The 26,306-nt window shown below is 41.9% G+C and overlaps 1 protein-coding gene across 6 annotated transcripts in view; it reads right to left on the reverse strand.

Moving 5' to 3' along the window:
- The window catches only part of CCDC85A (coiled-coil domain containing 85A), a 271,108-nt gene that overhangs the window by 162,062 nt on the left and 82,740 nt on the right, over positions 1-26,306 (reverse strand). For 5 of the 6 annotated variants that reach the window (XM_065682465.1, XM_065682466.1, XM_065682464.1 and 2 more), the window contains one exon: positions 23,636-23,746. The gene's annotated coding sequence lies outside the window, so the exon portion shown is untranslated. Of the gene's footprint in view, positions 1-23,635; positions 23,747-24,213; positions 24,236-26,306 lie in introns of those variants that run through there. The other variant, XM_065682469.1, reaches the window with a different exon arrangement.

A 26,306-nucleotide genomic window follows, 5' to 3' on the forward strand; every position in this document is an offset into this window, starting at 1 on the left:
TACATTTTTAAGGCACTTTTAATTTTGGTATAGCAAAAAATGAGGATGAAATTGTTATTTACAACATTCTGCTTCCTTCCATATGGATACAAACGCATACTCTGCATGTATGTGTGCATTGTAAGTATACTACTTATATATGCTTATACCAGAAGTATACTACTACACTTTCCAACTTAAAATACTAAGTTATTTTTCCTTATCACCATCCTTTACATGTTCACAGATAATTTTGTATTTACCCTGAAATCCATCAGACCAACCTAAGAAATCTTATAGATCCAAGTGTATCAATCAATCTTAATCAATCTGAAATATCAAACTCAAAAGAGACAGATATAGAGAAACAAGCCCCAGCTAAAACAAAGACAAAAGAAAGTCACAATAACCTCAATATCTGCCTATTCTCATTGTGTTTATTGGAAATCTTTTTACATGGTCTTAATTCACACCCTGGCAACAAAACTTTGTCAGCAGAAATGCTTATATCAGCATCTGGATATAATGCTAAAAATCAAACCGTGGGTTACATCTGCCTTGCAAAGGCTTTCTAATAAGATTTACTTAATCCATTTGAAAGAAAAAACCCTGGTTTTGTCCCCCAATTTGTTGCAACATCTGAAAGTTCACGAGGTTACGACCCCTCTTTAAGACAGCATCTTCCACCACCTGCAAAGAGCCCAGGAAAGCAGTCTGAAACAATAAAACACGTGCTAGTTAAGCGTTGCCAGGGAAACAGTTCTGCTTCAGCACGGGGAGGGGTCAGCCCCACGGTGGCTTTGTCTAAAGAAGACATGGCCCAGCTGTTACTGAAGGACCATTGTTGTAGATCATCGGGAAATAACAGTCCGGGCACCAGCTCTGCCCTATGGAAGCTTCTGTTTTCCTCGCTGCCAGAGGTACAGCTCAGTAAAATGATGGAGGAACAGGCATTTAACAACCTAAACTGAAACGTAGTAATAGTAAAGATTCTACAAACAACCCATCAATAGCAAGTCATTGTTAAATGCATACAAATCCATTCTTTCCCACTTTCAAGGTGAGGATTTTACTAATGCGTCACTCTCAAGTCACTAGGTGGCAAACGCTAACTATCCCATCAGAAAGCTTCAGAGCCTGAAGATTAAGTTATTCTTTGTGCTTACAAATGAATCAGCATACAAAGCCAGTTTTGGCTTCCTTACATCAAAGGGGTAGGAAGGGATGCAGCAACAGATTGGTCTCCCAGTTCATTCTGGTTTCTTTCAAAGATGAACAATACTTGATTTCATTGTCTCAAAACACAGCATCACCATCTTCAGTCCGAAGTTTCATTTCCCTTTAAAATGGAATTTGGCTGACTACACTCATTAGTTTCTAGAATAGACTCAAAACAGGGGTGTTGTGCAGGTTCTGTCAGTTGGGTTTTATGTTCCATAACCTCAATTTCTTTCTACACAAGCTCATTTCTCTGATACTGAAGATGTGGTGAGGGGGAAATGTGTCTCTCTGTGTTCACTTCCACTTCCACAGTGCTTTGCTGGCATCATCAAAAATGACAAGAATTACTTGTTCTCTAGAAAGAACCTTTTCAGCCTCTCCTGATAATCTGCTTAGCAAGGCCACAAGCTGGTTTGCCTTTGTACTGTAAAAGCAGTCACTGTGAGTCACCTCTTACAGAGCCTTTTTTTGCATGGATTTTTCAAGGACAGGGTACAAAACAGCCTTTCACTTCCAAAACACAAAGGAGAAATAAACAGTGCTCTTTAGGCTCCTCCTAAAGCACAATGAAGATTTGCCACAGCAAAAGACACCAAAGATCTGTTCCTCATCCTTCAAATTCTTTGGATCACTTCGCATTGGCAAAACCACATCTCTTAAAATGAAAGCTCCGCAGCAGAACTGAGTAAATTCATCTGAGGTTTTTACAGCCGCTCACAAAAGGAGTATTAAAGTAGGTTAAAGAAGGGCTTTTTGTCTTCTTTATTTCTTCTGCTTACTGTGTGGAATTAGCATAAGTGTTAGTGTACAGTCCAGGATTAATCTCCTCTCATTTGTTTGTGTTCTTTTCATTTTCACCCGCTCAGTACAAGTCTATTCATAATCTGGGCCTCAAAGAATGCCCAATTTACATGGAAAAATGCACAACAAGACGTAACAAGTGGGAGAGTCAGAAATGGGGCGAGAATTACATCGGCTGAAGGGGAGAGGTTTGTACCAAAGAACCTGCACAGGGCTGCAGCAATCAAAGGGGTGGTGGTGACTGGAGGAGACTAAAACTTGTCTCTTTCTTGCCCAACACCAACAACTACACAAAAGAAGGACAGAGAGAAGCTGCCATTTGATCACCAACAGATTGAATGTTGAGAAGGAAAGGGGAAAATTACAGTTGCTGTAATAGAGACCAAGAAAAAAGTCATAGAGGCAGGGGCAAGCAGTTCACAGAAAGTTAGAGGAAAGGTGGTGTTCTATGGTTCAGCCAGACCAAGTCCCAGGTGATTGTGAGGCATCCAAAAAACAACCATTGGAAGATAGGGATCCACACAGACTGGGAATGTAGGGTCAGGACCAAACCATGTTTCAATTATTATCAATAGAGTCATCTAGTCTTGAAAACTAAGGAGTTACATATGGTCTTTCCACAACAGAGCCTCCTTCAACACCTTACTGGAAATCCAGTGTAAAATATCCCACGGACTAGCAGAAAGAAAAGATTTCTCTCTCTTCTTCAACCTGGATAAAAGTCGCAGACTGGGAAATCTCTGCAGGCAAATGTGATGTCTTTATAGCAATCTCACAATTACCTGTAGAGATTCTACAATCTGGCATCTTCGTGCACAGTAATTATAGAGTTTGCACTTCACGTTCTGCACCTCTGCTGAGTTGAGCTGATTTCAGTCCAAATTGCCTCAATGGCATGGAGCTGACTGCAAGCTATTTTCTTAATACTTTTCATGCGCCAAAAGTTGAAACCAAAAGCATAAAAGACACATAAATTAACCCACTGGACACCGGAAAACTACTGCTAACATCTGTATACTAAAGGACAAAGTTGTTATAGGTTCTATTTCAACTATAGGGGGTTAATATTCCAGTAGTAGGCTACACCTACTGTTAATTGAACCTGAATCACAACTGGGTTTTCACGGGTTAGTTCATACACTGCTGGATGGGTTCAGCTTCTTAAAAATGATGATGCTTTGAAGAGTGATGAATGTTCTGAAATCCAGCTTTGGACACAGCAACAGCAAGAATAAGTCGCTTTGAAAGAAACAGCTCTGTTTTGGATAAGGGAATACCAATGCAGGCCTTCATGAATGGAAAAAGGCTTTTTTCCTCACTTAAAATGTTCCTAGAACTATCTGATATTTGGGAAGTTTTAGCTCATCTTACTTGAACGACATTCAACAGATTCATAGTTGGACAAGTATTTATGATGGCTCAGGAAAGCAACAACTCTTGAATGTTCTTGAATCATCCTGCTCAGAAATGCATTCCTAAAAGCTTATGTGTACACAGAAAGATTCCTATGCCATACAGACACATAGCTTTATTGTCATCACTGCTCTCAGAAAGGTGATGACACCATGAGCTACACAGTGGAGCTGCAGAAGGGTTGTGCAGTTTTAGGAGGACAATACAGATGATGCAAATAAAGCTCACAGAAAGCTGACTACACACGTCCCGTTGGTGCTCCAGAGTTAACATAACACTGAACTGAATGGGCCCAGCTCACCTCCCAGTGACTGTACCAGCATTTGTGCCAACTTACTCCAGAAGACATACCTCTGGAAAATTCACTCCACCTGAACAAAGCATATAAAAGCTGGATAGGAGGACAACTTGGCCTGAAAGGACATCGCTGGTGATGCTGAGCTGCTCATGCAAGAAGAAAGCAGGATTGCAGCCTTTATCTGGGTTGGAAGTTAGATGAAAAGACTTTGATCTTCTTGGTTGATGCTATGCTAGAGGACTTCTAGGCAACACTTATGACTTTGAAGACCCATCATATCCACTTGCAATCCTGCTGAGAAGTTAAATGCCTACCTGGGCTATAAGGATGTCACTCAGGTTTAACTTCAGCTACTGTGGACTTAGGAAAGCCAAAGTGCCTCTTCCTCTGATCTTGCTGCTTTGCTACTACTAGCTTCAGTGGAAAGGAGAAGCAGAGAGGATGCTGGTGTTTTCAGTGCAGGGCACTATTCCAGCAGGAGGCATAAAGCAAATACTACTTAGGTAGAACAGTCAAGAGCAAGATGTGGAGGCAGGGAAAAGACATGGCTGGAGCTCTCATTGTAAATGTGTGATTCTCACACATTTTATTACTTCCCTATTGTACCCCTCCTCTGTTCTCCCTGTTTACAAGAGCTGCATAGTCTGCACAACAGCCTGGCTATGTGCGTCTCCGGTTCCCAGCACTTCCCAACAAACCACTATTCTTCCAGGAGAATCACCACCTTTAGTCTAGATTGGAATGTACATAAAGACTGAAATCAAGGTATGAGTCTAATCTATTCTTCTCAAGCAAGTGTTAACTGACAAATGATGAGGGCAAGCATGTGCAGCTACCATGATTACAGCTGATAACTGTGCGTGCAGCTACAATTGGCATGTCAGCATCTGCAAATAAAACCTGTGCTGTTATCCCAGAACAACTCTGAACAATGGCAAAGCCCCATTCATTTCAATATCATGACTGTTTCAACACAAGCCTTAAATATCAGTTCTGGAACTGGAGGCAGAATTGCAATTGGAACTGACGCCTTTTCCCCACTCAGACCCTTATAAATTATCCTTTTATTATGTTGTCTACTATGTCTTCACAGACTCTTTTAATAAGCCATAAAATGTGTTGGGCAATAAAAACATCAGTTACCTTGTATGATTCTTAAAAAAATTATCTGACTATTCCACACTAGCATTTTAAATCCATCTTCAACTACTCAGTCAGCCCAAGCCCTGCAGAGATATCAATACAGTGCAATGTATATCCAAAAATGCTGTTGATGAATAACATGCAGCCTCCTCATCCATTCAGATTCAGAAAGAAATGCATCAAAGAGGAGCTACGCTCACAAATCCAGCCCTGAGAAAGAAACCAAAGCCTGATTCCAAGAACTGACTCAAATGGACACTACCATCACTTTGGGCTAATCTGAAGTTTTAATCCCCTGATTCTTTTCATACCATTTATTTTGTTACTGTTCTGATTACGGCGCTTTTGGGGTTCATCTGGTATTTTTAAGTTGCTGACATCATCCTAAATACTTCTCATCTTGTTGTGCTGCCAGCAGTACCTGTGCTTTCACACCTCTAGCCTATCATAAAACTGGAGTAATAATGGCAACAATGTACATTTATTGTTTTCTGGATAAAATCTGGGGGAAACCAAACCAGGCTTTCACACTAGATTCTTACGCTCTGGATTCCTCCTGAAGCCTTTCACACTCAGTCTAATGACCTCTTTCCATCTACCTATTTATTAGATAAGATTTTTAAGCAAGATCTAAAGATTTGTCAGCCAGCACTAAAGCTACCGAGCTGTTTTGCACCCATCATGATGAAAGAGTGGAAAATGAAATGGGACATATTAAAAAATCCCTTTTTACAAAAAAAAGAAAGAAAAATCTTAAAGACTTGCCACCAGTAAGGGTAATGGACGAACTGGTAACATAGCTCTTCTGAGCTGCACCCAGTCGACATCGTGATGACCACCACCAAGTACCAGGGATCTCTTTTCCTGTAGAGTGCCCACATTTCAATACTACCTGTTATTTATTGTTTTACTATTAGCACCACACAGAACGGGATCTCCACTTACTATTTACCCAACTCCAAATGTAAGCAAAATGGTCCTTGTATCTGGACTTCTCATTAGACATTTTCACTGCAAGTTGCAATGCAAAAAATATTGAAGGCTGGTCATGCGATCTTTGAGTTGCAAGTTCTAAACTCTTTTAGACACTCTTACAACCTTATTACATCCACATACAAAGAGAAGAAAAAGCTATGTCAAAAGATCATCAAGGTTGAAGAATCAAGCAGTTAAAGATTAGGAAGTGCCAGAGTGAAGGTCGCCTGTGTGAGATAACTCTGTCCCCTCTGTGCCTTTGCAGTGTGAGATAGATTTTAAATGACAGGATTACATGTGTTAGAGCAAGATAAATGTTATTCGACCGTAAGGTTTTCATGCACCATAGAAAAGTGAGAGGACCCCAGTCCTTCAGGAACTTGGAACACTTTCTCCCTCATAGAGAAGCTAGGAGGCAGAAAATGGATGTTTAACCTTGGAAAGACATCTAACCTCTGCAGGTACCTTCTGTATGTAACATTAATCTATATTTACACCATGTTGTAGTAATGCTTGCCTAAATTCCTACCCAGAAGTGGTCTCCTCCTGTTCCTTTGGAGCTTTTCCTTACATGAAAGTTCTACAAATACACATTTGAAAGCCTGAATGGTTCACATTGAATCATGATCACCCTCCATCCACTGCTATTTGACTATGATTTCAGTGCCATGTCAAAATTGTCTCTGCATGATAGTGAGCACTGCACACAGGGATGCAAAAAGAGGAGCTACAAGAATTTACCCACATGATTTTAACTCTTCTGTCATCAACGGAAAACAGTTTAAGTACTACAGGAGAAACACAAAGAAATCGGAATTCTCAGTAGTGCTGTGTTTAGTCACCTGCTATACAAGAAACAACAGCAGGGATACGCCTTCTGGCTCTTGTGCTTCTCCTTTAGCCACAAGTTTTCCTCCACTTCCACAGATCTACCACAGATGAGGAAGTCTGCTCAGGCCTGTATTCATCTGGAACTTTGTTTGGGACTTTCTGTATCACCTGACACCTTCTTTTGTCCAGCAAATACTGTTGAACTGGCTGAGCAAACATAATAAGACCTCCTGCTAAGCCTGCCCCGGGGTTTGTTCCACTGGAAGCTGTTTTCTCTGAGGATTTCTGAGTTGCTCCCCTGCCAGCATGCTCTGAGCCTGCACAATGCACAGAGAAAAAGCAACACAGCTTTACACCACTGATGGTACAGGCTGTATGCTGTGGGCCTTAAGGTAAGGAAAGCAGCTCAAGCTTGCAAAAGCATCCGATCCAATCACATACCCTGTTGCTTGCCAGAGGGCTTGTGCAGGGGAAAGATTCCTTCAGGACTTGCCTGTAGCCATGGAGTCTGCCCTCCACCAGGCAGAGGATGCTACCACCACAGAGGAGCAACCCCATGGAGCAGATGTGGTGTGGACACGGTGTCTGTGCTGCTGCTTCACCCCGCTCTGCAGCCCTCCTCAGTGCACTGCAGCCCCAGGGATGGGCTGGGGTAGGGTGACCCTCATTGTCTTTATGATACTATGTGCAGAATATTGCCCATAGGGCCTGCAGGGAGAAAAGCAGTTCACTCTCCTTGCTGCCATGTTCTGCTGGTGAAAACAAACCATGATGAAATATGAAGTGAATGATCTTGTTTATCATGTTCTGCAGATAACCAGTTCTAGGAAACAAGCTTATATGTGACTTCATCCTTCAGAAAACTTTTGTACAGCTGTTTTCAGAACAATCTCTCAATATCTACTTCTAATTTCATCAAATGTCTTCAGTACATCTAACGTCTTTGATTCTTGCCTGTCCTCCTGCACAGTTCTGGCATTTTATTTCTAAACATAGGAGATCTACTGACAGAGCTCCATAAGGAACAAACACAAGAGCAGGGTTTGGTCATAGTTCTCTGCTCAGATGGGCTCCCCTGGTTTGAAAGCACTGATGAGCAGAGTTACAGGAGCACGGAAGGAGGTAAGTGCGAGGAACTGAAGAAATACACACAGCATTTTTCCGTGCTTTATACAAATGCTTTTTGCTCACAAGTTAGAATTCCCTTGAATCTCTATTTTATTTTATTCCCCATTATATACAAGATAAGCCAAATAAGCAGAGGCTAAACCAGAAGGAACAAGTCTGCTTTATCAGTTTACACACAGATTGGGGCATGCCAAAGATCACCAAATAAACTAGTTCTCAATTCAACAAATGGAGTTGCTTAATAATACTTCTCTCAGAGAAGATGCATGGAGACCCTAAATGTTTTAATGACAGATCTTCACAGTTCCAGGTGTTGTCTGTGGAATTATGCCATTTTTTCCTGTGTAGGACATTCAGGGAAGGAGCTTAGCTGACATGAATCCACTTGCAGGCCTAACCTGGATGGCTGTGAATTGGCTTAATCTCAGCTGGCAACTGTGAGCAGTTCGTAACTCTCTCACAGTTGTACCTGGGATTATGCTAAACACAGCAATTTCTTTCCTCTAATGGATTAGCAGACCTGTGTGGCACCTAAATCACACAACCAAGAGATACTGTTGCAGTACACAAAATCCAACACACCATGCACACAAGACGAACCTCATGGTTTACTCAAACCTTTAAGTACACTGAGCTCCCGACCTTGCTTTGGTAACTCCTACCCTCCCCACTTCACCACTGCAGCACAGTATCTATGTTAACTGGGTTAACAAATTTTTCTGGCATCACATCTCATTTCAACCCCAGTGAACATGTTACTGGTAAAAATACCTTCTGAAAACACTGCTCTAGCACCAACCTGTGGGGCACACTATGGCTCTTCAGTGTTTAATCCTTCACATCTTTTTCAGATAAACGAAGTTCTGTGCCCAGACTTTGCGCCTCATCCCTGTTTTGTCACAGTTTCAAAGATCCATGTTCTACCATAACCACCATCTACACAGAACGTTCCATTACCCAAAACACTGCAATCAGTTTTTCCCACATTTTATGATCTTGGTAATGTCCCAGCTCAAACCAGTTAGGATCCTTGTGACTTTTTAAAGCTGAAGTTCACATGCTGGAGAGGAACAGATGATTACTTCCCATCTCAAGAAACACTGCTATCATATCTATGTTTATATGTATGGTACCAAGCATTAGTGTGATGTGTGGAAACTGAGATGTACAACTTCCTTTATCTAGTTCTCATTTCACCCTTGCTTGCCTTTAAAATGCAATTAGAGATACCATTACAAATAAGGAATTAAAGCAGTATCATCTGTCTCTAAATCAACCCCATTAATTTAAGAAATCATCACACTTCCACTATAAAGTCACCATTGACTCAGGCTGGATATCAAAGATGATTTAAGTTTGCAAGCTACCAAGTAATCAAACACAAATCCTGTTATGCTGAACCTCAGATTCAGTATCATGTTAAGCAGAGACACTCCAAATACCATTCACATATTTTCCTATGCTGCTAAGCTCCTTAGCCACAGTTACAATATTATCATTCATATTTACAGTGCTTGCAACTTACAGCCCAGCCTAAAGATACAAAAATCAGTGCAAGGTTCCCATTAACAATAGACAGTTTTAGTCAGCCTATGGACACCCAGCAGAAAGGAGTATTATATATATGTACATAATCACATTCATTTCAGCACAGTTTTATGGCTGAAAGCTCCAGATGGCCAATCCTTAGGGATGTCTCCCTCAGTTTTATTTCTGTGTGAGGTTTCAGGGAGCATCTGTAGTCTGCCAGAAAGTATTTATGTCCCACTAAGGATGAAAGGAACATGACAAAAATGGCTCCCTGATGTGCAGAAGTTGGTGCTCAGGAAAACATGGGTATGACACAAGTTCCTTTCAGTCCTGAAAAATTAAAGAAGAAAATCACTATGAGATGAAAGTGCCCTATCTGGAAGAGCCGTGGTAGAGTGATGCTGTTTCTACCTCATAACTGCTAATGGAAGTACCTCTGATGTAAAAGTGTTTCTGGTGTGTATATGGACTCAGCTATCACTGTCACTAGTCACCAGATATGGTTTGTTTTCCCCTACAAAATGTTCTTTACATTCCACCATTCACTGTAAGCATTTTCCTTCCACATCCAAAGTTCAAGTTCATGGAAGTATCTACATCACTGTGGGACACAGAGGGCAGAACATTTTAAGACAGACCTAGCAGACTGCATGGCATCTGTGCCATGGAAGCAGGAACAAAACGAGTCACAAGGTTTTATATACATGCTCCTGGATGTATGGACTGACACTCTTAACAGCTGACAAGAACAGACCACAACCGGAAGATGCATTTCAGGTTCATTTTGCTGATTCTTACAAATAGATTTGGAGGTATTAGAAAAAAATAACAAAAAATTTGGTGGCTAAACATGGCTTTTGGACAAATATTTGGTTAGTGTTCAATCACGCCTCATTTTCAGCCTTGAAACTCAGGAGACACTGATTTTAACCAAAAAAAGAATTAACTACATCTTAGAACTGATCTATGGTGTGACAAAGCATAAAACCCACTCTGAATAGGGCAGAGTGGGAAGAGTTGGCAGATCAGAGGCACAGGGACGATGTTGATGTGTCAGCCTCTGTTGTGGCATATTACAGGGAGCTCTAACCTGACTGACCCTCCCTATCAGTGTAACAGAAATACAAACCCAAATATCTCCAAAATCACTGACTTCATTCTTACCAACAGAAGTGGGTGAAAGCAGAAATCTTGGTGTCTGAGAGCTGTAACAACCTCCTAAAACACTCCTTATATTGTGTGTGTTTCTCACTACAGTAACATCTGCAATAAATGGGCAGACATACCTGGCACACACTCATCCAGAGGAAATATAGAGGCTCCTTAGCAAGACTCAGGTCTGAAACAAGATTATTGCTTTCAAATGCAGTTTTTTATAGATCCAGAGAATGGGTGAGAAGTAGGACAGTAACATTAGATCTGTAGTTCCCAGTGCCAAAATGCTGCACACAGAAAGCCCACACACTCTGGCATAAGGTTATAGTCTCTCATGAATTTCAGAACTTAAACACTTGGTGAATGTGCAGGCTCGCCCTGCTGCAAGCATACATCCTTTCCTGCAGTTTGAGAAGCAGAACACACTTGCTGACTAACTTGTATGAAACTATTCAACCAACCAACCACAGTTTTTAATGAAGTAAAACTTGTGTAAGATGCACAATGCTCTCAAGAATGCTGCCTAGAATGGTTCTTGGTAATACTCAATTCTTGGATGAAAGATGTAAGTTTCCTACAATCCTGAGTGGTGCAAATGAGCAGTTTTCTTCCTCATACATTTGTAAATCAACATCTGAAGTTTAAGATTTAAATAAAAGACATTAAATGGGAACATTAAAAGGCTAAAAATTAGGATGCAACCAAAACCACTGCAGAGTTTTTGATGTCGCAGATACTGCATCAGGAACTGATTGGATAATAATCAGTCACCATCAGTTCCTAATGCATTGCCTTCAGCATCTAAACAAGCATCTCGGAGGTTCCAACATGAATAGCTGCAACATTGCAATGAGATATGTGCTAAATGTCCACCTATCAACAACTTGGCAGCTCTCTCACAACCAGTATTAACTTCAGAGGGAAATCTAAAGGTACTAGTGCTGTTCAGTGGGACAACTCACTCCCTCCCACATAAAGGCAGTGCAACTAGAACGGGATTGGAAATGTAAGAGACTGTTCTTGTTTGAGGTGGTTACCTCAACAGTGTATTTCTCTTTATATTTTTAAGCCATACCCAAAACATAAAGTTAGTGACAACAATAGTCACTTATAATATACCTTATTTAAAAGTGCTGCAAAATTATTTACAACCTGTTTTGAATTATCATTATATCTGCACAAAATACACATACCGATGTATGAGACCAAATGAAAAAGTAGAGAGAGGAATCTTCTTCACTGATAAAACAAAAGCCACACTGAACTGGAACACAGCAAAGCACAATTCCCTCAGGAACTGAATGAACTATATCCGATCTTAATAGCGTGTGACATCTGGGTAAGTAATAGGCCACTTATTAAATATCAAGTTGTCAGATCTTAGCAGCTCTGTAGGTTCTTGCATCCTCAAAAGTAATCTGAGCCTTGATTTGGACCTCACCTGAAGAACACAGCCCTCACAACACAGTTTCTATTAACACCACAACTTGTCAGCTGAGCAGTGGCTCAGAGCAAAGCATCCAGACCCTCCAGTACATCCATGGATGTGCTAGAGGTCTCGTATCTCTATTTTGAGCATATCTCATCCCACATGAAATTGTGATCACCAACCTACAGCAGGAATATGGATACAGTGAAGCAGGAAGATGTACAGCAGGATATCAAAACTGTCAGTGAACTTACATGTATTACCTGCTCACAAAGGTAACCTGGCAAACCTCACCTGCACTCTGACAGGAAGAGCTTCAACTCCACAGTTCTCTGAGGGGAAAGTGGATGCCTAAGAACTTAATTATGATACAACAGTCTACTGACATTGCTTATTCATTATTCTTATTCAGACCTGAAGCTCAAAGACTTTAAACACAACTTCATGGCTGTCTCCTCATGAGTTTTATCCATTTTTTCTATTTAGAGATTAGCTTGGCCACAAACTTTGAATAGGAACAGGGATCTGGAGCTCAGCTCAGTCCCTACAAATAGTAGGTGTTTTATCGCCCAAAGGTGTGTTTCGTTATGTTACATTGGTAGGAAGCAAAATCTATATTCAAATCCTCAATCCAGAATCCATGTATTCAGAGATGAGAAGTGCTGGCACAGGTCCACAGGTTAAATCCCCAGAGTGAACCATTCCACAGGGAGAGAAATTTGCACTGCACAGCACAGCAGCAGTCTAAAGGCGCCGCCGTGCATGCAGAGACACGGAGTACCTTTGGAAAGGCAAGAAACATGGCTTGTGGCAAGAGTAATTTTAGGAGTAAGACAAGAAGCCTGAGTAAGCAGATGTTGTCTGCAAGGTCAGAAAGGCAAGCGCCAGTTTCGTAACGCTGCAGCTTATGCAGTGACACGGAACTTATTCCAGCCCCTAAGGGGAACCAACACCACCTGTGTTGGTTTGTAGCTGGGATCAGACTCAGCTGTGGCCTACAGTCTCCTCCCTTCATGCAGATCCCAGATTCCTGCACACGGAGATGGCACTCAGGTTCTCAGCGAACAGGCTGAAAGAAATCAAAGCAGTTTCTTAGCCTTTATGTTCCCCTTCTTGGGGAAATACTTCATAGAATCACAGAATCATAAAATAGTTAGGGTAGGGTTGGAAAGGACCTTAAGATCATCCAGTTCCAACCCCACCTGCCATGGGCAGGGACACCTCACACTAAACAATCTCACCCAAGGCTTCGTCCAGCCTGGCCTTGAACGCTGCCAGAGATGGAGCATTCACAGCCACCCTGGGCAACCCATTCCAGTGCCTCACCACCCTAACAGGAAAGAATTTCCTCCTTAGATCCAATCTAAACTTCCCCTGTTTAAGTTTTAACCCATTACCCCTTGTCCTGTCACTACAGTCCCTGATGAAGAGTCCCTCCCCAGCATCCCTATAGGCCCCCTTCAGACACTGGAAGCTGCTATGAAGTCTCCATGCAGCCTTCTCTCCAGGCTGAACAGCCCCAACTTTTTCAGCCTATCTTCATACTGGAGGTGCTCCAGCCCCCCGATCATCCTCGTGGCCTCCTCTGGACTTGTTCCAACAGTTCCATGTTGAGGACACCAGAACTGCACACAATGCTCCAGGTGAGGTCTCACAAGAGCAGAGTAGAGGGGCAGGATGAGCTCCTTCGACCTGCTGGTCACGCTCCTTTTGATACAGCCCAGGATACGGCTGGCTTTCTGGGCTGCAAGCGCACACTGCCAGCTCATGTTCATTTTCTCATAAAGCCTACCAAGACTTAAACCCACTGTCCTTTCATGTATATTCTTCTATTGGCTATCTTTGTTTTAAAACACTTGTGTTCAAGGGGAAATAAACCGAACATTTTCATTTATTACTTTATTTTGACCTTTTCTCGCATCAAATAAGCATCCAGCACATCATGCATGAGTGAGTGGCATAGGTCCACAGGCTAAGCATACACAAAATGTGAGGAATAAGTGCTGCAGAAAGGAACTAGCAATGAAAGGATGAAATAATTAATAGTAATAATTAAGTTATATATGCATTAAGTATTTTATCTGGAGAGGGGAGAAATGGGTCCCTTTTATTATGCTTATTGACTCACAAGCTATTTCTGCAGTAGATACGCTAACCTGGGCAGCTGGCAGTGTGCAGACAGAGAAGCAGAAGTGATCCATCACCACACACACACGTGCAGAATTACATGACAGACACTGGTGTAGGTGTTGTGGCCATTTTAGCAGCTTCCCCCATGTCCATACATCAAAGAGCACAGGTATATTTGAGACATCAGAAAGAACTGAGCTCTCTGTAATCAGCAATGCCTGGTGCCACTCATGCTCTGAGCTCATGGCACACAGTTACAGACCTCTCTTGTCCAAGACTGTCATTTAGACAGAGGCTGTGCCAACCCTAACCAGTAAGAGTCCATCCTGCTCAGAAATGTTACAGCCACAAAGCACACAGCTGGTTTTCCTAGTTTTATAAAGCCACTTTTCCTTTTCTTTGGTCAATCTTTAACAAAACTTGTCTTTTTAAACAAGCCATAAACTTCAGTTTTGCTAAATGTCAGTGCACTCTGTGAACTTTGTGGCCATATAGCCACAAAGAAGGAAAAAGCAGGGGGAAAGAGAGAAAGAGAGAGCTCTTACAAGAAAAGCTGAAAAAGTTATTAGTCCTTTTAGGTTTTATCTTCCTTTACTAGACTTCAAGGTGACTATATCCCTTGACAGTAGATCCGAAGTGCTCTGAAGCCTAGTGATATGGGGCTGTTAACATCATCAAGTTATCTGCGCAGTGCAACGTGCAGTTCCTATACTCTTGACTTTCCAGTACTGGGGAGCAGGGCTGGCAGATCCTTTCCTTTGGTCCCAAACATCCACCAAGGAATCAGCCCAGTATTATAGGTACCTTCAGATCCTGGTCAGCCTAAAGAGAAATTCCGTGAGAGAGCAAATGGGTGGGAAGACAGAAGGGAGCTGATGTCATTGAGCTCATACTGTAATCTAATTCTAGATTGTTTAGGCCTCCCATCTCTCATCCTCTTCTTCTCTTCCTGTTTCTAGGAAAGAAAATAGCCTCCACCCTGCTAATGATCCCTCAGGGGAGGCAGCATCAAGAGGCAACACTTGCTGCAGCAGAGAAAAGCCACGGCTGCTGCTGCACACAGCATCAGGCTGAGAGCATCCACAGCCTGCAGAGAGCAACTGATCTAAGTGGGTGAGGAAGGAAGCCTCCCCCATGGGAACTCAGCTGATTCAGGGAGGGAGGGGAACAGCTTTACAGTGAAAACAAACCACAGAGCTTCTCAGAACCCCAATAATGTCTATGCATCCCCCAGAGAGGATCTGCAGAAAGACAGAACAAACATACTTAACGGAAAGATGCATGGTTGGAAACATCACTTAAGCATGACATTTCACAGTGTAAACACAGGGCAGAGGGCTTGAGAAGGTCTCACTCTGAACCCCCACCAGCAGCCAGCGATGGACTCCTCTCACTTTGCCTTTTCAGCACTTCTTTGCCTCCCTCCTCCCTGCTGAATGCTTAGGGGCAGCTCCTGATTTCCCTCACTGAAGCTCCTGGAAACATAAGGCAGCAAAAAGGGACCATCTACTCTTCTTCCATTACTCCTTTTCCTCCCCTTTCTCACTTCAATCTCAGTTCAGCTACCGTCCCATCAGCCTGCAGTGACAGCCACCAAAAACAGGCATTAATTATATTTCTCCTTACTGATCTTTATCTCACCGCCAACAGAGTATCCAGTACTTCTTGCCCTAGGAAACCTTCTCAGAGGGAAAGAGAGCCTTTCCATTACTTGCTCCCATCCCCTGGGTCAGCCTCTGCCAGAGGGCAGCAAGCAAATGTGATGCTCCACCAGGTTTGTTAATCACAGGGCACCACATTTGTTTGTGACAGGTATGACCTGGGAGGAAAATGAAGAGAGAAGGACGAAGAATTTTATAAGCCAGTAATTACATACTAATGTGTTGAATATCCCACTCTGCTCCCACTGCTTTTGGAGGCAATAAAATCCAGGCTGGAATTTCCTAGGAATCTATAGAAACATAAAATGAGGCACTTATTGTAGGCACGTGTTCCCTACAATAAAAACTACTGCAATGGTGTCAGACCAAAGATCCAGCTAATTCACCTGTCAGTAACTAAAACAAGGGGCAAGAACAAGATAAACACAGTGGTACTTTCCCAGTGTTCTTCCAGGCTCCAAGAATTTGTGGCTGGTGAACTCCCCAAGACATACATTCCTATTCAGCATCCCTAACAAGCCTATTTTTCAAGAACTATCTTGTATGTCCTTAAACCCATGTAAGCTGCAGCATTCACAATATCAAGTCAAAGAGTTTCACAGTTTAATTGTACATATTAATGAAGAATCACTTCATTTTGTACCTCTGCTCAGTAGTTTCTTTCAAGCATATATATGAAAAACAGTGCTTGTTACTAAAACTCTGTGTAGATTTTACCACGCTATTCCACAATTCCCACTGGAAACAGGAGAAAGAAAAAAGGAACAAAAAAGCATAGGGATGATAAGAAGCCCAGGCAATGAGGAAAGAAAAGGTGACTGCTGAAACAGGTCATTGTATCAAAAAAGAGAATCTGTAATTCCTACTTTAGAGACACAGAGAAGCCTTCCAGAGATGTTTACACATCTCTTGAATTTCTGCCCAAGTATCCCAGCAAGTAGAAAGATGTTTTAAATGACAGGCCCCTCTCTCTCCTGACCACATACTTGGAGATGTTTAGATGCCATATTTATTCCATCAGGCTCATGACATAAGTTACACCCAAGAACTGTGCTTCAGAGATGCCCATTTCACAGCAGGGTATGAGTAACTAGCACGGAGGTCCTCAGCCTCCCTAGTTTTGGTCAATCCACCTCCCACTTGGACCATTTCTCAGCACAGGCAGGGAAGAAGCACAAAGCTGTCCACCCTTTTGGATGACTCTTCAGTCCTGATGGAGCAACAGCTTGGGGCACAGGCTGCTGCAAGCCACCCACACACATAGGTTAATGCACTTTTTGATGATTCATAAACCCAAATCTAACAGCAGAATCAGGCCTTTTGCTCATTATCCTGGAATGAAACATCAGCTCACATTTTTTACAGATGACTGTCAAGGCAAAACCCTGGACTGAAAAGTCCTGCTTATCTAAAATGATTTTCAGCTACACCCTTTAAGGCAAAGCCATGGCTATTAAAAGAAATAGAGAAAATCCCAGAATCATAATCCTGGAACATTCAGCTGTGCATTGTCCTCTGTGCAGTTCGTTATGTCTCGATTTTGCAGGGATCCTCTGTACAGCAAATGCTATCACTGTGCTACATAATCCCTACTCACTGTGGACTAGTTAAGGATGGATTTGCATAGTCTTTACTGCAAATTCTTCTGCTTTTGGGTGTTCTTGCTGAGTCTGTAATAACGTAGCTTCGAAGTTTAATTACTCTCAACAGTTGCAATCATTCTGGTTGATATATATATACTTGTATACATACAATAACCTTGTGAAGTGGGAGTTAACTTTAATCAAAAAGGGAAAACACAAGGCAAGTTTTATTCATTGATAGCTTTGGCTAAATCAACTTTAGTGTCATGCACATCCAGTCCAATGCTCAAATCACTGGATCTGAGCTTCCTGCTCCTTTCAGCAAATTCTGTTCACTCACTAACTATAAAGGAGAGGAAGAGTTGCCAGTCAAGAGAGGGGGATGCTGAAGACTCACAACTGCTGGTTCATTTACTACTAATATAATGGAAAAAAGATGTGCAGAGCAGCCACCCAGGAGATGAGGTGACTGCCCACAATGTTTGGAAGAAGGAGTTACATCAGAAGACAGCCACGGAAGGTTACAGTGGCACACAGTTCAACTAATCCAATGCACAGAGCCACAATGAGTGAGCCTGTGGACACAGAAAAACTGCTCTGCCATAAAGATATATTGCCACATTCCCTGTTTTAGAGGAAGGGGAAAGATTAACAACCTGTGTGTCAGCTAACAGAGGACAGCTCTTTATGAGGGAAGCATTTCCAGGAGATTTTATATGATCAATCATTTTCTTTGCTCTCCCCACAATCCTGTGATATCCTTGCAGCTGCCCTGCTCTTATCTGCAAGAACACAAAGGCAGACACTGGAAATGCAGATCCAACCAGCAGTCTCCTTCCTGATCTTTACTGTTGTTTGCCTGATGACATAAGCACAGTTTTAGGTAATAATGTACATAGAAAAACGTGTGTATGTGGCAGTGTGTAACTCCAACAGTCCCTTTGGCAGTGGGCAGTGTAACCACACCGTGGCACACACTTCATGGAGCCAACAGCGAACACAAAACTAGACACTTCCCAGTTCCGCAACTGTGTTTACTCTGAAAGCACCATTTGTGAGCACACACCAGCAAACAGGATAGCAGGATTTATTTTAGCTGTAATATTTAGTAAGATAAAGGAAATCATTTTTTATAACATAGGACACAAATCTTTCTCAGGCACTGCAGGTGCTGACAGATGCAGAGACGCATCCCAGTACTTCTTTGTTTTAAGCAGTGGGCTCAGGAATGCTATTTCATGTCACAGAAGGCTCTAAATCCTTAGCCTGTAGGAAGATTTTTCGAGATAAAAATAACATCCTGTTTTGATCAATTTTTCTTACTCTGTCTATAAGTTTCTTATTTTCTCCTATCATTTTCCAATCTATCCTGGCAGCCATATTGTTTCTATATATGTAACAAACTCTGCTGGTTCACATCAATTTATGCTGTATATGAACACTTACATCCATAACCACACACACAAAAAGGGGTTTTGAATGTTAAAGTTGCAAGTCCAGACTTCAAATTTCCTGAAAGAACAAGATGCAACTTACACAGTTTTACACACTTAAATAAACAGTTGTTTCTACCTCCTGATGGTGTCTACAGAATAGGAAGCGAAAAGGCATCAAGATTATGTAGGATCCTTAGATCCAAGCTGTTGTTGTAATATCATGCATTCTGTCCTTAAGGAAAGTTCAGCATCTTTCTATTTCTTTTGCCAGAGATTCTTCAAATGTCAGCTCTGATGAGGTAACTGGAGTGTTACTTCTTCCTAAAAGCAGTACTACAGTTAATAAGTAACTTCTGAATTCTGTGAGACAAAACATCAGGGTAGCACAGGTTTTGACCCAATTTACCCTAACCTTGTAAAACTGGAAATCCCCCCCTCTTTGCCACCTAAATACAGCACGTCTGGTGTCACCAGAGGAAAGCCTTCTGACAAAAGCTACAAACTTGTCATCTACATCCTTCTGTAGAAACCTCACAGAATTGATATTCTCATTCCTACATAACTACTTTTATATTTCCATTCTGCCACATCAAGACATCACTGAGAGGTTTCAAAACTTGCCAGTTGAGAGGCAGAATTTATTGTCTCCATGAATCACAGTTTCAGGCTCCAATAAAAGTAAAGGTCATTTAATGATGTGATAGATTATACCCCATCCCTGAAGCCCAAGGATCACAAGAGCAGCATCTCCTCTGCTAAATCAACAAGAGGGGCAGTTTCAAAACCATTCTGTCCAGAGACCACCAGGTTTACAAGCTCTGCTGAGAAACCGTCAGCACTGCAAATTCCCCAAGTGCTGCTTATGCACTGTGCTGGCTGAGCCTGTAACCACCAACAACCCCAGCTGTTTGTGCCAAAGTCCTTTACGTAGATGCACAATTGGAACTTGTAAATTACATGGAGAAACAGCTAAAGCTTAGGAAACTCCAAAACATTTCTCATTTGACCAGTGTGGCCAGCAGGGTTGTAATTTCTGTGAATCCAGTATGTGGGGTTCTTGGAACTTACCGGCTCTGCTGGCAAAGCACTCTCAGCTTGTAACGTCCACGGGGGCAGGAATGAGGTTCAAGGAACTTACAAGCTCCCCAGGGCAGCTGGAGGAACTTGCAAATTCAGTTAGACAGATACCTGGTGTTTGTGGAGACCTGCCAAGCCTGTGCAGAAAACAAATCACAGCCCATGACGCTGACAGTTCTTTCCCTGCTGGAACCCATAGCGAGGTCCACTGCAGAGGTGATACCCCCCACTGAATGCCTGAACGAGACTGTGCCTTCCCTTGGAATCTAAGTTATATTCTTGGCTGTGTATCTACAGGGCAATATGAGCTTCCCTAGAGATTCTGCATATTCTACCATATGCCTGAAGGATACTGTAAGTGTTGTTCTCATGCAAATGAACCTCCACAGGTAGTCTGGTGAAGATATAATCTGCATCAAGTATCTCACACAAAGTAAAACAGGCACCAGAGGAGCCAGCAATTGCTTCACCTTCCAGCCTCAGAGCAGTTCTGGAAGGCTTGATGAAAGGTGAAGATGTTCCTAAGCACAAAGCAGTTGTTTGCTCCTCTGTTGACTGTTTTCTTTTGTTTCAGATATCCTAAACTACTTTCTTAACTCTCATCAATGAGAAGCGTTGAAGCACAGTAACAGAGGGGGAACACTGAACACCAGGGTGGCAAGTAGCTATGTATGGGTGATGGCAACAGATGTGAAAAGCAAGGAAAGCAGCACCTACTCCTGGATATGTTGCATTGCGAGATGGGAAACAAAATATCCTACATGAGGCACAGAAGTAACACAATATTATCGAATTGCTATTTCACTATTACCCCAAAGCATGCGAACCAGCTTCAACTGCCGTGTGCTTGAGCCTAACCTGAGCACAGAGACTGGTAAGTTTTAAAGACAGGCTGTTAATATAAGAATATGACATGTGCATCAGTATAGTGCATATGAATTAACAGATACTCTACTCTCTGATCATTACCACAGAGTCTAACTGGACTTAGTTATCCCTGGAAGTGTCCATCCCATGTCTGCCTCAGTGTCCGGGAAATCACTAAGTAGCTTCTGTGGAGCATCTGCATCTCCCCACAGCAAAAATCAGTGTTAGATACTACCATCATCCTCTTCAATCAGATTCAGGACAGACCAAAGAACATTCTGACCAACAGGACTGAACCAAGATGTCCATTCTTACATTAAAGCAACAGATTAGCCTTTGAAGGGAACAGTCACAGACATCAGTCAACATCAGCCCACTGAAGAAGAGATTTTGCTTCACTTGCAGTGATTTAGAGAAGGTCAGGACTTTCTGGAGAGTTCTTTGCTTGTGGCCTCCAGCACCACACTCTGACTTCCAGTTACACAACTCCATTAGATACACATTACAAGGGATCCTTTTAGCTCCTAATTCCAGAGATAACCTGGAGCAATACCGTCTTTAGTAATTATGGTTCACAACACGCAGGAAGGAGTAGCCCCATTGAGCTACCTAATCCTTCAGCTTTCTCCAAATCTGCTTTGTGTAGCTTAGCACAGAGAAGCCTCTACAGAACCCATGGAGACAAAGAAAGCAGAGGCCCTTACACAGCTGCATGTATTCTTTCTGTGTGTAGGCATGTATGCATGTGCTTTTCACAATGTGTACATGTATGTTCACAGGTCTGTCCAAGTCTTCAGGACTTCTGCACCCAGAAAACTGATTTTTGCCTTCTAAGCATTGCGTTCACTAAGAGGAGAACAGAAGAGGCTGTAGGAAATATGAATAAGAGGGAGATGCACCCAGTAAGTGTGGATAAAGGAAAACCTGATTTTTCAATGCTCCTTAGACTCTGCTTATCACACTGACTTCCCCGAGCAGAAGCCTTCCCTCTCATTTTGATCTTTTGAAGGCTCTGCACAGGGAGTAACCATTGGTTAAACCAGTTTGTAATCAATTATCTTTACTTCTACTTTTATGCACACCGATATTAATACACACAAAGAAACTTCCCAGCAAGAGCCTTCCATACCCTTCTCCTCTGTGTCTCACTCTTCTCTTGCACATATATCCATTGTCATCTCAAAACCCACACTGGAGTAATGCACCTACTCCCAAATCCCCTTGTGGCACGCTCTTTGGGAATTTGAAACACTCTGTTATCCCTGGAACCTGAACCTTAAGACAAAGCATTGCATTTAGAATTCCTGGTCTTGCCAGGTTGCCAGATTGAAACAGAACTCCCATTTTGCACAGAAATGAAGATACAACAGCAGCTTCAGAAAATACTGTACCAGGACAGAAAGGTTTAACCCTCACCAGTCACATGGAAAGACACCCCTGAAACCATTACAGAAACTCACAGGCTTTTCCAAGTAACTGTATCATAGAGGGTTAGTAAATTGCTCTGACAAGGCAACAAATGAAGCTTCCCAAAGGACACAATGTTTGTATGTAAGAGCTTGCTACATCACTTATGTAAGTTACTCTGATTCTTTTTCATGCAATTTTAAAGAAGTAAATTGACCTAAGGGGGTGGAGTAGTTACAACCACAGTTTAAACAAGAGGAAAATTAGTTTAATTGCATATACTAGGTTAGAATATGCTGGCACTCTCCACAAAGACATTATCTTCCTTTTTAAGGTGAGTCTGTTCAGAGGAGTCATAATTTTGGCTCATTTCATGCATGAAGGTTCCTTTCTTCATGAACCAGAGAAGACTATGCAAACTAAAAGTGAAGGAGATTAATGTAGCATTCAGGGAAGAGTTCTTTCATCTATAAAAGAATAACCTTGGACAAAGCCATTGATTTCAACAGTCCCAGATTAGGGCAAGTTCAGCTGTGAAGCTCCATCCCAGTTCCACAGGTGATCGCTCTGCCCAAAATGAGCTGAACCAAATGTCTAAATTCAAACTTCTTTAAGACATGAGGATTTTTGGAACAAGCTCTGGATATAAAGCTTATGGAGCTCTTCTGTACTTCATACGGTATGAGACTTGTGAAAGACCTCCCCAGAAGGCACCATGCCTGTGCTCTATGTCTAATATTACACCTTCTCCACTGCTGGTCTGACATTTGAATTGCAGCTATAGAATCCCTTCAAAGATATTTGCACGTTTTTCTTTGCCTTCCAGTACACATTCTGCTTCCCGACCAGTTGAGCACACCTTATACCGCCATTGAGACACTAGAGGGCAGCTCTACATTTCCAGATCTCCATTATCTCAACAAGGAATTAATTTCATTGTATTCCTACAATATGGATTCACAACCTATAACTTCGGCTCAGGAATCTTATTAAAGCCGCCTTTGTTTTAAAGCAAAGCACAGTGGTTACCATCTAATTCACCAGTTTATCATGCATTTCTCTTTGAGAAGTATGTGGATTTCAGAAGGAACTATGCTGAGTTGACTTTTTAATGGAGAGCACCATGGAGGAAACAGGTCTTTATTTTGCCAGGGTGCTGTTTGTTTCCATGGTGCATTCCCAATCCCATAGGTTTATGGTATTTCTGCTGCTTATAAGTCCATATGCATTGAACAGCAACAATAGCAATTTATAGGAAACCATGGTTTTAAAGGTCAGCATTCTTTTAATGTGCACATATACTTAAAACCACAAATCTATGTTAAGCAATTTGCATCAGAACAGAACTGCCTGGTTCAAATTTCCTCTGGCTTTATTCTTTCTTATTTGTTTCCCTGCTGTCAACTGGATAAAGCTCCACCAGTGTCAGACCATGCCCTCAAATCAACATCTGCATTTAGATTTGCTTGTTTGTATGTTCTCCCCTTTAAGGCTCAGCCATCAGCCAACAAATGATTGCTGTCAATCAGCTCACAGGAGCTCTGCCACATGGGGAGAGCAGTCCCACTTACCTCATACTCAGCTGCATTCCTTCTATGAGCTTTGGGAAAAGGCTGGCTCCACAGGAACTTCACATATAGCTTGAAGCAAAGTCTGATTTCCACAGGGCTCTAGTCACAGATCTGCATGGACAAAAACCAAATGCATCCTTCGAATAAGCCCCACAGAGGTTTTGCCATCCCACCCTTTTCTTTTTAAATTATTAAAATGCATCTTTCATTCCCTTTAACTGAGAAGTTCCCCTCATTTTGGTCCCTTTCTTCTCAGAAAAACCAGTCAGGAGCTGCAAGGATTACTGGTAGTATTATGCCACCACAATCATGGGAAGCATGGATTGAATTTCCAGCTTCACCCAGAGACCTAGTCCCTCTCCTGACCCCGTTGACAACACATCTCAACCACACCACACTTAGTGCAAGGGAAAAGAGAATGTTTTCTGGAACTACCATATTAAATTACTATGAGAACACCCCACTAATAACAATAATATGTTGTACAAGTTCCTTTTCCTATTAGAAGGCCTACAAGTCAAGCCCTACAACTGAATCCTTGTACTGGCTATCTTCCAACTATGAATGGAAAAACATACTGACACAAAAGTTGATTTAAAAGACACCAGAGGGGCCACTTCCACATTAGGCCAGATTGAATCTTCCTCACATTTTGTGGAACTCTTCAGGAGATTTGTTATGGCATTCCATAGGCAAAAAAGCAGCAAAACATACTGTATAGAGCCTGCAGATGCAAGAGCTGAACACTTTTTTTCACAACAGACCAACCTACAATAACAAATCCTTTTGCTATTCACAAGAGAATCATTGAGTATTGCAAAACTTGATCATTACTGATTCATGACAGCTTGAGGAAAAACATCAGCTTAAGTAATCAGGTCAGGGCACTGCTGGTGACCACAGTGTTGGCAAAAGAAACAATTTCTGTCTTCATATCTTTCATCAAAGTTTAACATTTCACAGTATTTAGCTTTTAGCACTTCATTGCTGCAGATCAGTAAACAACTAATAGCTTGAGAACGAGATGTTAAATTGTGAGCAAACATCTTTATTGAGTATTATCTCCTAATTCACTTACACTGTTCACATGCTTTACATTCAAATTAGTAAAATACTGTAAGGATCCCTAACAGTTGTAAAATAATCTATTACTGCTGTTAAGAGCTTCACAAGGTGATTAATGCCTTACACAGCCTGACACTCAAGGGATGCTGTGTCACATATTGCCAGCTGGGAGTAAAGATCTTGTTCAGATCTTAAAGTGGACAAAATCCCTACTTCTTTTGAGAAGGAAATCGATGTGATCTTCATTTCCTCCTGGAAAATGAAGGAGGAAGTCAAAGCTTTTCTCTACTAAAGATGACTGCAAACAAATCCATCCTCTTATACACCTTCCTAAGGTGCACACTTAAAGTGACCTAAAACCTAAAGCTGACAAACTGTTAATCCACCCCAAGTAAAGATCTGTTCTGCTGCAGAGAAGATGCTCTCCTTACCCTGCACCTACCTATGCTAAATGGGACTTATACAACAGAGTGTGTTCTGGCAATTTAAACCCAGCCCATAGGGGCCAACTTTCAGGCCTCACAACTTGCTACACTTCAGGCCCACATCACAGATACACTTCCTGCATCACAGGAGGTTTTACTAAATAACAACAGCCATGTTGGAGATGGAAAATGAAGTTAACTGGACAACGTGTGTCAAGAACTAATTCCATCCAAATTAATGTCCTGTGCAAAGGCATAAGCCATGAGTTTCTACACAGAATTATTTGTTATGCAGGTTTGTTCTAAAATAAATGTTATGTGACTGTTAACTTTGAACCATTATTAGCTCTAAAGGCACGTTGTAAAACCACTCAACTCCACCTTCAGAGAACAAAATTACACATCTCTTACAGTTTTCTGCTAATTATGTAAGGAAGGAAGATCTCTGATGGAAGGCAGGAAGCTGGAGGAAGAAGAGCTGGTAAGACTGTTTTACAGTCTTCTTACAACTGTCACTAGAAAGTTTCCACCCATTCACAGGATTATTTCATAGTTTCAAGAAAACTCATTTTCCTCTAGTGCTACCTATAAGATTTAGGTGCTGCCCTCACAAAAACAACATTAAACAGGACAGAATTAAATGTTATATTTGCAGACTTCCTAAGTGAACAGACTGTATTAAACACAAGGAACTCCCTTCTAAGATGTGTACCTGTAGATGAGGTAAGGACTCAGTGGCAGAGCAGTCTCAACTGCTTGGACAGTGACTGTCAAGAGTTCAGAGTACTTGAAGCCCCCCTGCCCTGAGTTTTCACTGACCTTGTGATACCTGTGTAAAATAATCCACACACACTCACAGACACCAGTTACATTCTACTTCCATACAGGGTGAGTGCCAGTCCTGAACTGATGCTTCTTTTGAATCAGCGTAACAAAGGGGACAGACTAAAAGTATGGGGAAAATAAGGAAAGGTCCTTCTTAATAGTTGCAGTGCCACAGTCTTAAAGCCAAAGTCACCTTCATTGGTTTAGCACTTTCCCCTTTAAGGAAGCAAGGAATTTATCAGCTAACAGCAACTACAAATGTCCCCAAAAGCCATTTTGCACAGTTACAAAAATAGAACAGGCTCTTAACCCACCTCAGTCAGACCACACAAGGTTCAACACAACTCCAGTGCAAG

Source organism: Lathamus discolor, chromosome 5 (genome assembly GCF_037157495.1).
Source record: "Lathamus discolor isolate bLatDis1 chromosome 5, bLatDis1.hap1, whole genome shotgun sequence".
Lineage (NCBI taxonomy): Eukaryota > Metazoa > Chordata > Aves > Psittaciformes > Psittacidae > Lathamus > Lathamus discolor.